Source organism: Neofelis nebulosa, chromosome 5 (genome assembly GCF_028018385.1).
Source record: "Neofelis nebulosa isolate mNeoNeb1 chromosome 5, mNeoNeb1.pri, whole genome shotgun sequence".
NCBI classification, from domain to species: Eukaryota; Metazoa; Chordata; class Mammalia; order Carnivora; family Felidae; genus Neofelis; species Neofelis nebulosa.
In genome coordinates, this window is record NC_080786.1 from 47,928,348 (window position 1) to 47,944,325 (window position 15,978).

Sequence of the window (15,978 nt, forward strand, 5' to 3'; positions counted from 1 at the left end):
GAGACATCCTCTAGGATTTACAGATGGTCCCTGTTGAGTATATTAAAGAGAAAATGACATGAGAAATATTTGTGACTAACATTCATCAATTTTTCGATTGGCATATTACTAATAGAATATTTAGTTCAGAACACTCTTGGTAATGACAAATGACATAATTATTGAATTTAAACTGCTAAAGAGAGAAATGGCCTTCAAGCCACTGTCAAAGGGAGGAGATGTTTTTAAACACTAACTTCAAGTGAGTAATTTTGAGATTAAGACTTATCTGAACAATGGAAATTAACCTATTAACATGAGAAATTTTGTGACTGTTTTATGATTTTACGTTACTTTGTTTCACACTACAGATTAGGTAGGATTTTCTGAACCCTATTATTTCTGTTTTAGCAATCTTAAAGTAGTGTTTTAAGGAAAATCAGTGCATTTTATGTGTTTCTAAGAGACATAAGGTAAATAAGGAAGACATACTAAACACTACGAGTGAGTGGGATTTTAAAAGTGGAACTCATGTTTGAAAGAGTTCTTCCCATTTGTTTATTCAATCAACAAATACTTACTGAATGCTTACTATGTAATAGACAGACTTGGAGGACATAGCAGTGAAGTATATGAAATCCATGTGCTCATGAGACTTCCTTGGAAGCAGACAAGGAAAAAGAAAAGGTAGTTTCTATAGTAATAAGTGCAAACAGTTAAGCAGGGTAAGTGAGAAAGGTAGAGAAGGTATTCAGGAACATCCTCTCTGAGGAGGTAATATTTGTGCAGAGACCTGAATTATGAGGTATAACAATAAGAAGTTGAAAGGAAAGAGCCTTCTTGGCAGAAAAGAGAGCAGGGGAAAAGGCCCAGAGACCTATAATCTTTAGGTGTTTGAAGAATAAGAAGAAACCATTGTGGCTGAGCTTAACTGTGCACACAGGGGTGTGGCAAAAGGTGAAGCTGGGGAGGTAGGCAGGGACAGGACACGATGGCCATGGCTAAGAAATCAGAGTTTGTTCTAAGCTTGATAGGAAGCCATTGGCCAGGCTTAAGCAGAGGAAAAGGCAAGATCTGACTTACATTTTTTGAAAAGCCCTTTGAGTGCTGAGTGGAGACTGGAGAGTAGGAAAGCCCAGAGAGACAGGATGTTGGCATGGTCCAACATGGTAATGGTGATGGCAGTGAGAAGTGATCAGACTTGGGATCTACTTTGGCGGTAAGAGGAGACAGGCCTAGCTGGTGGATTCTGAGAGGAGGCCTGAGGGAAGAAGAGCAACCAAGGATTATGGGTCTTTTGGGTCTGCACAACTTGGTCAACAAGGTAGAAATGGGGAAGGCTAATATAAAAGTTCCATGCCAAATGTTAAAAGAAAAATGATCTATTAATGCAATTCAGGAGTCCCTACAAATTCCTTAAGGATGTTTTTGTAAAGTTAATTCATTTTGATAAAGAAACCCCACTAGATTTCAGTCTTTAATTATGATAAATGTCTTTACCGGAATAACAGGTAGCAAAAATGCAAATTCGGGTTAGAAGCTGCTATTTACAAAGATTTTTATTACTTCGGGAACATAAGCAAGAAGGACTAAATACTTCATAACAAGATATAGATTTATTTTCTTAGGACCAAGAAGACTTTATGGTCTTTTGTGTATATTCTTCTCAACAAGCTAAATTGGATAGGGGTTTTCAATAAATACAAAAGAATTTACTTACAGTTTAAAAATTCTATTTCCCTCCATGGATGCACAATAAAAAAAATAAATCAGCAGCTAGGGAGTGTTCCTTTCCTTTAAAAAATAAAAGGAGGCTTATTCACACTGACTTATATGTGAGGAAGAATAACTTGCTAACCTCTCTTTTCACTGGAAACATAACAAGAACAAATTATAAAAATAGTGACTGGAGTTAGGCACAGAGAAAGAGTTTTTGGCAGTAAATCTGTCTTACAAACAAGCAGATGATAGCAAGAACTACCTAAACTGGATTATAATGAAACATTTTTTATATGGCAGGCTGATTTTTAAAATCAATAAACTTGATTTTATCTCCTAAGGACTCTGGTCCTGCAATCACTATTACATAGGCAAAGAACAGGGAATAATTCTATTTATCTGAAAGTACAAGCAAACTTTCCTTAGTAATGTGGACAGCTTCATGACAATGTTTGAGGGCCATTTGTTGAAACAATTTCTAAGGTACCATATATGAAGATTGCTTAGTATATAAACAAATTTTAGCAACTCTTTTCCAGGATATGCTTTGAATGCCCCTCCTATGATTAAACTAATAAATTGAAGTGTTTTGACTTAAGAAATGGACTAGACAATCTTTGGTAGCTTTTCCGGGTCAATGTAAGTGTTAATATTTTTTTTTTTTTAGTTTCATGACGTTTTGATATATAACTGCCCCTCACAGGCCATCATACAATAAAAATAACTTTTCATGGGCTCATTGCTTTAAAAATAAGTAAGTCCTGAATCCATAATAGGATGTGAGTTGTTTTCAAGTTGCCTTGACCACCTCAAGGACTGAAGACAGAAAATCTGCTGTTTTTCTCTAAATTTATTGCAGGCAGTAAACATTGATCAGATCACCTTCGCTTAGGTTTGGTCAAAAATATGTAGCGTACACATATTTTGAAGGGAGAGAAGTATAACAAAGAGAGAAATTGGTTTTTTACTGGGAAATGTTCTCAGCAACGGGGGATACTGCCACAAATTGTGATTTCAGTTTTCCTAAATGTCCACTGGCCAAGTCAGTTTGGAAACTCAGGTTTACTTTCTGTGATGCATGAATTCATAGCTCTCATCAGACTAGAAGAGGCAATCTTAGCTGCACTTCAACATTGCATGATCCCCAAAATAGCCACTCCAAATTGAATTAATACTCCAGAAAATGTTCCCATTCATCTCCATCTCAGTGTGATTTATTACTTTATAACAACTTTGTGTTTGTTGCCTTGCTTTTATATTCACTGTAAATGTATAACAGCAAACTCTTGGCTTAATTGAACATAAATTACTGTATAAAAATCTAATTCCATTTGCTTATTTAAGAGAGTAAGCCAGCTCAAGATTATGTTTCTTTATATTCCACCATCTTTAGTGTGGTGTTAAATGCTTAATTAATTCATACATTTCATGCAATGAATTAAAATAAACCACCTTCTTAGTTGTTGCTGTGCCTTATTATGTTAAATGCATTTAATGACCAGAACTGGATTTTCAAAGGAGTGCTGTCAAATTCTCATGACAACAATTTGTTCCCACCTGAATTTTTTTCAAAGTTAGCATAATTTTCTAAAGATCTGAAGAGCCAAGTAATTCCGTCTGGGCAACTTCAGCAAAGTTGGAAATAATTTGGATTGACCTTCTTTGGCAGGTAGTGTTGTGTGGCAATACTACTTGGGTGAAAAGGTGGGCCAGAGGTGATTTTCTCACAATATAAGGAAAGAAAGACCTATGTCTGTGTGCTTTGCAAACATCGTATACAATGGAATATTTGGCTTAAAACATGAACATTTTGATTTTCAGATGAGGACCTGAAGTTGAACACATAACAACCTTAGTAATTACTGCCAACCAAGGAAGCCTGCCAACCTTTCATAGATGCCAAAGGGCAGGGAAGCCAAAAGACTAAAAGAGTAAATCTTCAAGGAAAAGTCAACAGAGAGTGGAGGGAAGCATGGAAATAGGCTGTATAATTATCTGGCCAGGGTTTATGGTCTTAGGAAAATGGACCCTGTAAGAAGAGAACACAGAGGATGCGCATAGGAATTCATCCTTTGAGAATCTACAAATTCAGAGTGAGCCAATTCCTGATTATAGTTCTAAGGAATAGCTGACTGCTCATAAAAGACTGAACTAATTGAGGGATGTGATAGAATTAGTTTGGGAAGCTGTGAACTATCCTATCTTTGAGAGTTGCCAAGGCAACTCAGAGGATGGAATTGGGTATCTATGGGGTAGGTTTTTAAAAATGAGACCTGGAGGAGGTAGAGAAGGGGGAGGACTGGAGAGAACAAACAGCTGGTATTAAAGAGTAGCTGAAGGCAGGACTAGGAAGCCCAGCTTGTGAACAAAGTGGATTGGGCGTGCTGTTCATGCTGAGTCTCTGGGGTTTATACAGGAGAGGAGTTTAGCAAGCCACTGATTGGTCTTGAATATATTCTGGACCAAATAACGTGCAAGAACAGAGCTAAATATTAAATGTGATAAGTAATGAATTGCATTCTATTTTATTATTATTGATTATACAGGTCTCCATTTTTAGCCATTTTTTTGTGTATGTTCACAATTGACAAAAAGAATTCCTAGAAACTTGTGACATTTCAACCAAGATAATCCAATAAATCTATTGTGCTTACCTACTCCACCCCACCCCCCAAAATTTTAAATCAAAATGTTTTTACTCTGCCAGAGTTTATCTCTGTCCCTCAATACTTGCTTCTCCTCAAATTTGTGCTGCAAAATCCCAATATGCTTTCCTGTGGCTAACCCCAGGTCCATGGTGTTTTATTTGCAGAAGTGTGTGTGTGTGTCGAATTTTTATTTTCTGGAGTTCAAACCTAAGTCAATAAAGTTCACTTCTTTTAACATGGAGAAATTATTTGTGATTATGGAAAAAACCATTTTCCTCAGGCATATTTTCCAAAGAGTTTTTGGTGGGTGTGTATGAAATTTTAATTAATTACTGTACAAGTATGCCTATTCCTGGCCTTTGTAAAATAATTTCATTTTAAGCATCTAGTCCTAAAAAGCATGCAGCCAAACAGAAAATTTGGAGCTAGGCTTAAAATGTAGGCTTTGGCCACCATTTCTCTGCTTCGAATTTACCTATACTAATTTGGTCACACACAACGCATGAGTTCTTTTGAACAGATACATCAACAGTATCTACTAATGAAGTTTCAGGCTGATGAGCATTACTACACTACTATAACTCAGCAGTATGTTAATAAATGTTAAACAATCAGTTCTGAAAAAAAAGTGTGTGTGTGTGCACGCATGTGTGTTATATCAAAGATGTGAAGCTCACTGTTTATAAACAATAAAATGTATAAATATTCATTATTGTATGTTCCGTAGCCAATTGATTCACATGGAATGCCTCATTGATATCGGCCTTATGACTGCAATTGATGAATGAGTAGGTCCTATAGGACTATTAGTTAATATTTTTGCTTTTATTAATAAGAAGTAATACATTGAAGACTTATGTTGGAACTTTGACCACCAATGACATATGTAACTTTACTGAATCAGATGAGACGTTAAATACTGAAAGAACGGTTCATTTTTTGGGCCGTTGCACATAGTTTGGACTATGTGCAGTAGTGTAATGGCTACTGATGTAACAAATATGTAGACTTAATCTGCACTATTAACATTATTCACAACAATTTCTTAAGACAATAAAACAATACATCAAGCCCAGATTTGTAGGGAACTATTGATATATAGAGAGAGAGGCAGAGACTGGGAGACAGAGGATCTGAATCCGGCTCCACGTTCACAGCAGAGAGCCTGATATGGGGCTCAAACTCACAAGTTGTGAGAGATCATGACCTGAGCCGAAGTCAGGCACTTAACTGACTGAGCCACCCAGGTGCCCCAGTAGTATGTACCTTTGAGGAAGAGTCTCCCTGATTAGAAGCCTAGTGGACCAAGCCACAGACTACTCATTCTTGAACAATTTGCAGCCTCAGGATTATTGCATAAACCAAATAATATATACATAATGTTACACTGTACATTTGAAACTATTTTAATGTGCAGTTTAGCTATTGCACTGCCATTTAATATCACTGAAATTGGAGGTTGTTAGATATCAACATGTCTTTAATATTTTTCTGCCATACATATTTTAGTAAGATTGTATTATAGCATACTTATTTTTGATAAGATAATGCTACATTTATACACATGGTTATGCAACATGTGTTTTTTTTTCTGTTCATAATATATTCTCCTTGGTCACTACATATGGGCTTGCTTCATATTCCGTTAAGAGCTGCAAAGTATTCCATAGCTATAATTATTCTCCTACCCATAGGAGTTTAACCATCATAACCATTTCCCTAGAAGTTTAGTTTTTTTTCAAGTTTTCCACTTTTTTATATGCCTTTTGCTTGTGCAAATAAACACAGTGGTAAATATCTTTGCACATATATCTTTGTGCAGTATGTGAATTTCTGAAGAAGACAGAATCCTAAAAATAAAATTTTGCAGGCTTCTTCAACCACCAATCTTGTATTTATTTATTATTGAAGTCATCCTGCCTTCTATTCTAGTTCTTTATACAAATATTTGCCAACTCACCATTCTCAGGTCATTACCAGATAAACTTCCAGGGTACCCCATCTTTCGAGTTCACAGAGTTCTGTATTATTTTGCTTCCATACATTTGGTTCGGAACCCACATTTGCTACAAGTGCTTTCATGAAATTATATGAATTATCTGACCATTAATTTTAAGAAACAAGTGACATGATTCTAGAAACCATGTTTATTCTTAACAAATCAGTGTAAATTGAATTCTTACATTTCAGGGCTCATTATTAGCATATCTTGAGCATGGGACTGACAGTGTCCCACTAATTTGGGGAAAAGAATGTGTGTCTTTAAGGTATACTTTTTAAAAATGTTTTTTATTTATTTTTGAGACACAGAGAGAGACAGAGCACAAGTGGGGGAGAGGCAGAGAAAGAGGGAGACACAGAATCCGAAGCATGCTCCAGGCTCTGAGCTGTCAGCACAGAGCCCGATGTGGGGCTCGAATCCACAGACTGCAAGATCATGACCTGAGCTGAAGTCGACGCTTAACCAGCTGGGCCACCCAGCCGCCCCTTTATACTTTTAACTGAAGTGGAGAAAAACATTTAAAATTGCTCCCGTAGCAGAAATTATTGTTCATGGATTAGATCTGTAAAAGTAAATTGCTGAGCTGTGAACAATATATGTACTATTTTGGTGGCAACTTTCGAAGCTGGAACAGAGTAGCAGGTCAGAAAGCCATTCAGAATTGAAGCTACTGCTAGAGTTTGGGGCAGGAGGATCCTTAGAATTTTATAAGTTCTAAATGCACAGATATCTGGTCAGTTTGCTTCTATAAATGTACATCATAAATATATGGTATAGCTCTTTTTATGAGGTATGCAGCATTCTGATTTGCATTTAAGCTAAATGATTTACAACATAAACTTGTTTCACATATATCCAGTGGTGTTATTCAAAGCTTAATGATCTATTTTAATTTTTTATGAGGCAGACTTTGTGCCACCTTGAAATACTCAGATTATTTAAACCCAACTAAGTAGAAAATAAGTCCTGTTGAGACATTTTTCATGCAACCTCTCTTTGGTGAGGAAGGAGCAGAGCGCAAGGAGTAAAGAGCAAGGAGCAAGGTATATGTGTGTGTGTGCGCGCGCGCGCGTGTGTGTGGGGGGGGCGCTGCTGTTTATCTACTCACAGTGGTGACTTAAAAAATCTGAAAACATTATCAACTCTAAAATGAAAATAAAACCCATTAAGTGCACTCCCTTGAGAAACAGACTGAAGTGTGAGAAATGGGTACTTGGGACTGGATGAAATATCCACTGAGGGGAGAGACTGATAAGGATAACAGAAAGAACTTCAAGAATTCCAGAAATAAAATTCACAGGCTCCTTTAATCACAAAATAATATGTTTGTTTTGCAATCACTGAAATCATCCTGGTTTCAGTTTTTGTGAAAAACTTCAGTTTTTTGTTAGAGGACAAAGAGTGGTCATGGGATCTGAATAGAACCTCACTGACCTCATAGATTTTTCTGTCAGTTTATAGTTTAGAGAGAGAGTCAAAGAACTAAATTCTTAAGCAGTATTTCTTTCTACATCTGGAGGAGCTCAAATTTCTGATCTGCAGGCCTTACATTATATTGTCACTACAGAAATTAAAGTAAATCACTCGGGTTCTGACTGAGGTAGGAAGTCTAGAGATCCGAGTAAAGGGCTATAACATAATTATGACCTAGGAAGACCAGGGTAATTCTTCATATTTACCAAAAGGTCATCAGTATTTGATTTATAAGCACGATAGTTGAGAAAAAGTACTGAGAGGCTCCTGACGTCTTTCTTGCTGTTTAATCAAAGCAAAATTGAGATGTTTAATGTCGAGGACAATGGCTTGTAGGTTTTAGGAAGGTTATGAGAATGCTTGTTTTTTCCCCCAGATTTCTATGGCTTGGCACAAAGTTCATACTCAGTAAATACTGATGGATAAATGCATGAAAAAAGAAATTGCATATTTTTAAAGGGCAAAATGTTGAATGTTGTTGTGGCAGTCAGTCTCTAGACTGGCCCAAATGACCTCTGCCTCCTTGTATTTATGCCTTTTGTAATATTTTCTCTTTGACTGTGGGCTGGATCTAGTGACTTGAATAGCAAATGTGATGGTATATGACATCTGAGTGAAGCTGATGAAATCACTATGACTTGTGTCTTGCTGTGATCAGCCCTACTCAGAGCCCTCATTCTGGGGGAGGCAAGTTGCCATGGAGTGAGTGGCCCAATGGAGAGGCACAGGCAGGTAAGAGATGATTCCCTTTGTCAGGATCCAAGAGCCCTGAGCCCTCCCTGAGCCCTCCAACATTACAGGTCTTGGAAACAGACCCTCTGCGGTTGAACTTTCAGATGACTGTGGCCCTGTGAGAGAACTTGGGTCAGAGACACACTATTAAACTGCATTTTTTTTAATGTTTATTTTTGAGAGAGACAAAGAGTGTGAGTGGGGGAGGGCCAGAGAGAAAGGGAGACAGAATCTGAAGCAGGCTCCAGGCTCCGAGCTGTCAGCAGAGCCTGACTCGGGGCTCACACTCACAAACTGTGAGATCATGACCTGAGCTGAAGTCAGACGCTTTACCGACTGAGCCACCCAGGTGCCCCTATTAAACTGCATTTTGATTCCTGACTCAAAAAATTATGAGGTAATGTTTATTGTTTTAACCCATTACATTTTGGGGTAATTTGTTGACAGCAATAGAAAGTCAATACAAATGAATTAATTTGCTGAAGGAAATTCACTAGTTAAAAAGACTCCATCTAACTGCATAACCCCCTGAAAGAAAGACATTGATAGTTTGTTGAGAAATGCAACCCTTCTATTTCAAACTGCATTCAATGGCTACATAGACTAAAACCAAATTACTTCACTCAAAGGCACAGCTTCAACAAGTTAAAATAGGAATATTTATTCCAAATCACTCCATCAAGAAAAAGAAGCAGAAACATCTTGATGGTCTTTTCACCACTGTGTGGGTAGGCATTACATTAAGATCAAGGTGAGTAATATACTTTAGACATTTACTATCTTCAACAAACTTCACCCCCACACTCCGGTGAAGTCCCCTTTCAGAGCGCTTCACATGTGGTGAAGCTTGTGACCAACCTTGCGGTCAGTGGTGTTGGACTGTCTGAATTCGAATCTCACTTGCTGCGTATTAGCTTAATAAATTCAGGCAAGTCACTTACCTGCATTGGTTTCTTCACCTATAAAGGAAGTGGGTTGTAAACATACATGAATAATATATATACTATATATATATAATATATAAATATAATATATAAATATAATATATAAATAATATATAAAGAGTAGTCCATATGGGTGATGAGGTTCCATGCTCTGATGGTGAATGAATAACCCACGATTTCACTTTTTCAAGAGGTTTTCTTAGGAAGTTCCATTTTTCCTGATCTTTTCCACTGTTTTGTCCCCCCTTTTGATGGTATTAGTGCACCTCTTCATTCACAAAATAAGTGGGGCAAATTGTCCATGCTAGTGCACCTTCCTAAGTTTTTAAAATTTACCAAGGTTATATGTGTATGTAAAGTTTCACTGTCAAATAAGGTAGTCCTAGCTTTGTGGGGCTACTGAGTACTGGGGATGTGACTAGTCCTAACTGAGATGTGCTCCAAGTATAAAGTATATCCTGAATTTCATACTTGATATGAAAAAAAGAAAGTTAAAAATCTCTTTAATATTTTTTATAATGATTACCAATAGAAATATTTTGGATATATTGGGTTAAAAATATATTACTGAATTAATTTCACTTGTTTCTTTTTACTTTTTCTTAAATGGGGCTATTAGAAAACTTACATCCATGTCTCTCATTAGATTTCATTTTAAAGCACTATCATACTGAGTCTTGTTAAGAAAACTAACAGTACGCCTCCCTCTTCTCCATCATCTCCACCCCTCCACTCCCTGCATGCATTTTCACCTCTTTTCATCAATCAGGTGGCTGATGTAGGTGATTTGGAAATTATAACTTCCTCGCTAAAGAACATATTCTGTTGCTACTTTTTGATTTTTAGCCTCGGTCTTACCACATTCAGCCCCTTCGTTGCCTTCCCTCAGTCCCCAAGGATTATTTCCCACCCATAGCAGTGTTTGCATCATCATGACTTATGAGAGCTCCATTCACAACTGAGGCAGGTGGAGAACCATGACTGACCAACTTTTCCGTACAACTTTTTGTTTCACTAATATGGACCTTCTTCCTCTTCATATGCTATGTTTTCTATGCGCTTATAAATAATATAGCCCTAAAACCTTTGCCAGTTTTCTAGATCTCTTCTTAAGATGTCAGATGTATCTGGTATTCTTTCAGTTTCCTCTTTCTGCAGAAGTCCCATTAGGAGTCATCAGACCCACCCCAGACCACAATGGGTATTTTTTATTGGATGCACAGCCTTCATGTGAAATCTGTCTTCTGCACCATTCTTGGGATTCCCCTTACTATGCTCCTGTTGGATCAACTCTTTTCTCTACCAGAATTTTTTTTTTCCTCTTGGTGTATTTCCTCATTCTGCTGGACTACATTTTTCAAAAGTTTTTAAGCAAAAGGAGCAAGGAAGGTAAATTTTGAGACCTGTATGTCTGAAAATGTTTTCACACTGATTGGGAGAGTTTGGCTGTGGAGAATTATATAGAATTTTCCTTTTGAATTTTGGGACGGTTGCTTAGAATTTTATCATGTTCAGTGCCACTATTGAGAAGTCTGAAGTCATTATGATTCCGTATATTTTGTCTGTGACAGTATTTTTTTCTCTCTTTGGAAGCTTATAGAATCTTTGTGTTATCCTCAAAGTTCAGTAATTTCACTATCATATATATATATATATATATATATATATATATATATATATTGATTTGGCTCTACTTCCATTAAAAAATTTTTTTTTAATGTTTACTTATGAGAGATGGAGACACAGAGTGCAAGTGGGGGAGTGGCAGAGAGAGAAGGAGACACAGAATCCGAAGCAGGCTCCAGGCTCTGTGCTGACAGCTCAGGTGGGCGAGGGGAGGGCTTGCACCCAAGAACCAGGAGATCATGATCTGAGCTGAAGTCGGATGCTTAACTGACTGAGCCACCAGGCGCCCCATGGCTCTACTTTCAACTAGTTGCTCTTCCTTTTGCCTGTAACACTTATCCCTCCAATATCCATGTGGCTACCTCCTTCACTTCTTTCTCTGTGACACCTCTTACTCTGACTGCTCTCTCTTTTTTAAGTGTTTTTTTTTTTAATGTTGTACTTATTCATGAGAGATATAGCATGAGCAGAGAAGGGGCAGAGAGAAAGGGGGAAAAAGGATCTGAAGCAGTCTCTGTGCTGACAGCAGCAAGCCCTATGCGAGGATTGAAATCACAAACCATGAGATCATGACCTGAGCCAAAGTCAGATGCTCAACCAACTGAGCCACCCAGGTGCCCTCGACTGCTCTCTTTAAATTGCACCCAACTTCTGTCTCTCCACCTGTACTGCTGATCCCCCTGATCTTGCTCTGTTTTTTTCCATAGCACATACCACATTATATCATCAGGCCTATTTTTCACTTCATTCATTCTCCTCTTAGTTTGGCTCAATCTGTTTAAGCCATCTATTTTATTTCAGTTATTATATATTTACTTCTAGTAGTTCCATTTTTTTTCAAATATGTTTGGTCATTTTGATAGTCTCTTTTGCCTAACTCATCTTTTTGTATTCCATCTTTTATATCCTTAATTGTTTATCGTGTGTGTGTGTGAGAGAGAGAGAGAGTGTGAGTGAGAGAGAGAGAGTGAGAGAGAGAGAGAGAGAGAGAGTGAGAGAGCACACATGTGTATGCACACTTGAGCAAGCAGGGGAGGGGCAAAGGGAGAGAGAGAATCCCAAGCAGACTCCACATTCAGTGAAGAGCCCAACACGGGGCTCCATCTCACAACCAGGAGATCATGAACTGAGCCAAAATCAAGAGTTGGACACTTAACCAACTGAGCCACCCCGGTGCCCCTATATCTTTAAACACAGGAAATATATTTTACTTTATATTCAGTATCTAATAATTCCAGTATCTGAAGTCCTTGTCTGGTTTTGTTGTTTGGTATGGCTGCTGACACCTATTTCCGTGTGTGTGTGTGTAGGCATGCATGTGCATATTAATAATTACAAATCCTTATTTTTTTTCAAATTCTGGGCAGGAATTCTGTGAGGACAAAGAAGCCTTACTTGCGCTAGCCTGCTGAGGGTGGTACATCATCCACTCCTCTTTAATTAAAGATTCTTCATGGAGTATGCTGGGACCCCAAAGACATGTGATTCCAGGTTTGTGAGGGCTGGGTTACCCTGGCTAAATCCCATATAGATGGTTGATTTTTTTTCCCCATTAGTTGAAACAGATTAGACAGTTTTCTCTTTAGTCTATCAATACTAAAAGGATTTTCTTATAGATCTGTTTTTATATGCACAATACTGCCAAAGTCCCAGTGTTATGTGGGATGGCTGCAGATTTTCTACCCTAGCCTGCACAGGCGCCTCAGGCTCCAGGCTACCTGCAAGAAGCCCACAGACGCCCCCAGGGTAGGCTGCGCACTCAATTTCTCAATTCTGCACACTCAAAACCTGCTGGAATTTTCTGCTTCTATCTTCCTCCTGACTGCAGAGAATAGCCCAAACTGTTTTAGGTACTACTCCATCAATTTAAAAATGTACTGCTTGGCATTTTAACTGTTTATAAATGAGGAATTTTAGGATGGTCAGTGTGCTATAACAATGAAAACAGTACTGAAAACAAAAATATAAGGCATTTTTAAAAGCTATGAATTATCTTTTCATGCATATATAATGTATTGATGTAAAGTATAATGTATAGAACATGCCTGCTCCCACCAACCAGCTTAAGAACTGTAAGTTTTCAATGTATTTTAAGCTTCCTGCTTATCTTCCATCATTACACAGCCCTGCCTAACAGAGACGTAAGTTATCCTGAATTTTGTGATGTATTTCTTTGCCTTTCTTAATAGCTTTCCTACTTATATAAATATCCCTTTAAAATGGGGCACCTGGGAAATAAACATTAAAGCCAAATTTAAAAAAAAGAGGGGGGCCTGGGTGGCTCAGTCTGTTAAGCGTCTGACTTCCGCTTAGGTCATGATCTCCTGATTCATGAGTTCAAGCCTCACGTCGGGCTCTGTGCTGACAGCTCAGAGCCTGGAGCCTGCTTCGGATTCTGTGTCTCCTCTCCTCTCTGCCCCTCCCATGCTCACGTTCTGTCTCTATCTCTCAATAATAAATAAATGTTAAAAAAATTTTTTAAATGGGGCACCTGGGTGGCTCAGTCGTTTAAGCATCTGACTCTTAATTTTGGCTCAGGTCATTATCTCATGGTTGGTCAGTTGATCGTGAGAATGAGCCCTGCCTTGGGCTCTGCACTGCCAATGTGAAGATTCCGTCTCTCTCTCTGCTCCTCTACTCCCATGAGCACATGCATGTGCATTCTATCTCTCAAAATAAATAAAGTTAAAAAAATCCCTTAAAAATAATGTTTATTTTTGCATGTCTTCAAATTTTATGTAAAAATCATACTGGTGCAGGGGCGCCTGGGTAGCTCAGTGGGTTAAGTGTCTAACTCTTGGTGTTGGCTCAGGTCATGATCTCATGGCTTTGTGGGTTCCAGCCGCACGTGGGGCCCTGCGCTGACAGTGTAGAGCCTGCTGGGGATTCTCCCTTTCCCTCTCTCTCTCTGCTCCTCAACTCGTGCTTTCTCTGTCTCACTCAAAATAAATAAACTTTAAAAAAAAATTTAAAAATCATACTGGTGCGATTTATCTGCAACTTGCTTTTTTTAAAAAAAATTTGTTGAAGACTGTGAGATTCTATAAAAAGGTTTTCAATTCCTCAAAAATAACCATTATTCACAGAGTTATCATGTCAATGAATAAGTACCATACAACAAATAATTACTAGAGGGCTTGGAAATTTCTGTGTTTTACTTTTATTGAAAATGAAAGTTAAGTTGAAAGCTTAATATTGCTAACTGCCACCCAAATTAGAAAAAAAATATGTATCCTGATGACATGAAAAGAAATGCCAGTTTTCTATTGTGGTAGCAGTTTTACATTATTTTTCTTTCTACAAACCCAACGACAACCATGCAATCCCAGATGAGTTAAATAATGTTTAAGTTTAACATAATTGTTAATGATTATAAAACTAAGCAGGAATTTAAGTAATAAGTAACACTATCAAGCTTCCCATGATTTCTACACACATGCATACATTTTAAATGAAGAATTTTGAATATGATAAAATGTGTTTACTTTTTATATATCCATTCAAACAGTCCAATAAACCTAACATTTCCTTCTTTCTTTATTTCTGCTTTTGGGAGAAGGCTGAAAATTTTTTCTGAAGAATTATACATATCAAAAAATTCCCCCCTTCTTCCCCATTCTATTTTCAGATATCTGTGAGTTAATTTCTGGGATGATAAGAGCTAAATGCAGAAAACATAATAAAGAGGGAAATACTGCTGGGGAAAAGGTCATATTTCACTGGGAGAGAGAGAGAGAGTATAAATTCCCAACCTTCTGGGGAATTTCTATTACATTATCCACACGTTACTGAGTTAATAAGATTCAGACAAAACAAAAGAAAGGAGAAAGTGCTAACTCCCTTTTTGTTCCGCCATACACAAATGCGATGCCTTAACAAATATCTAAATAACTAAGTTCTGTCTACCACTTATCAGACTAGAAGAAAGAAGTTTCCATGAAAAACAAAGGCCAAATGTCATTAATTACCATGAGAGACAGTCTGCCTTACACAAAGTAGGTACTTGATTTTTTTTGCTTTAAGTAAATTTCAAGTGTCCATTGTCTTTTAAAATAAACATATACACCATAATACAATTCTGTGACATAAACATTGAAACCTATTTTATACTTCTTAAATGTCATTTAAAAGGGGTTTATCAGGGCACCTGGGTAGCTCAGTCAGATATGTGTCCAACTTTAGCCTAGGTCATCATCTTGTCATTCCTGAATTCCAGTCTGATTCCAGGCTCTGTGCTGACAGCTCAGAGCCTGGAGCCTATTTCAGATTCTGTGTCTCCCTCTCGCTCTCTGCCCCTCCCCCGCCCCCGCTCTGTCTCTCCCTTTCTCAAAAATGAACTTAAAAAAAATTTTAAAGGGGCTTATCATTACAGAGCTTCTTTAGCATCAAATTTAGCCATAAGTGGGGCGCCTGGGTGGCGCAGTCGGTTAAGCGGCCGACTTCAGCCAGGTCACGATCTCGCGGTCCGTGAGTTCGAGCCCCGCGTCGGGCTCTGTGCTGACAGCTCGGAGCCTGGAGCCTGTTTCGGATTCTGTGTCTCCCTCTCTCTCTGCCCCTCCCCCGTTCATGCTTTGTCTCTCTCTGTCCCAAAAATAAATAAAAAACGTTGAAAAAAAAAAATTTAAAAAAAAAAAAAACAAATTTAGCCATAAGTATTCCTGTGTATTGGTCATATTTTCAACATTTGGAAGTTATAATATTTTTCTGTGGAAGTGACCATCTTGCCAGTCATTCTGACACGTATGTATACTTTTCTGCACTATTATATGTTGCCTTTTATTTTTCTGTTCATCTGTGCAGGCTTTCACAAAATTTGCAACTAGATACTCAGTTTCCTTGCTTTCTAATTTCTGTT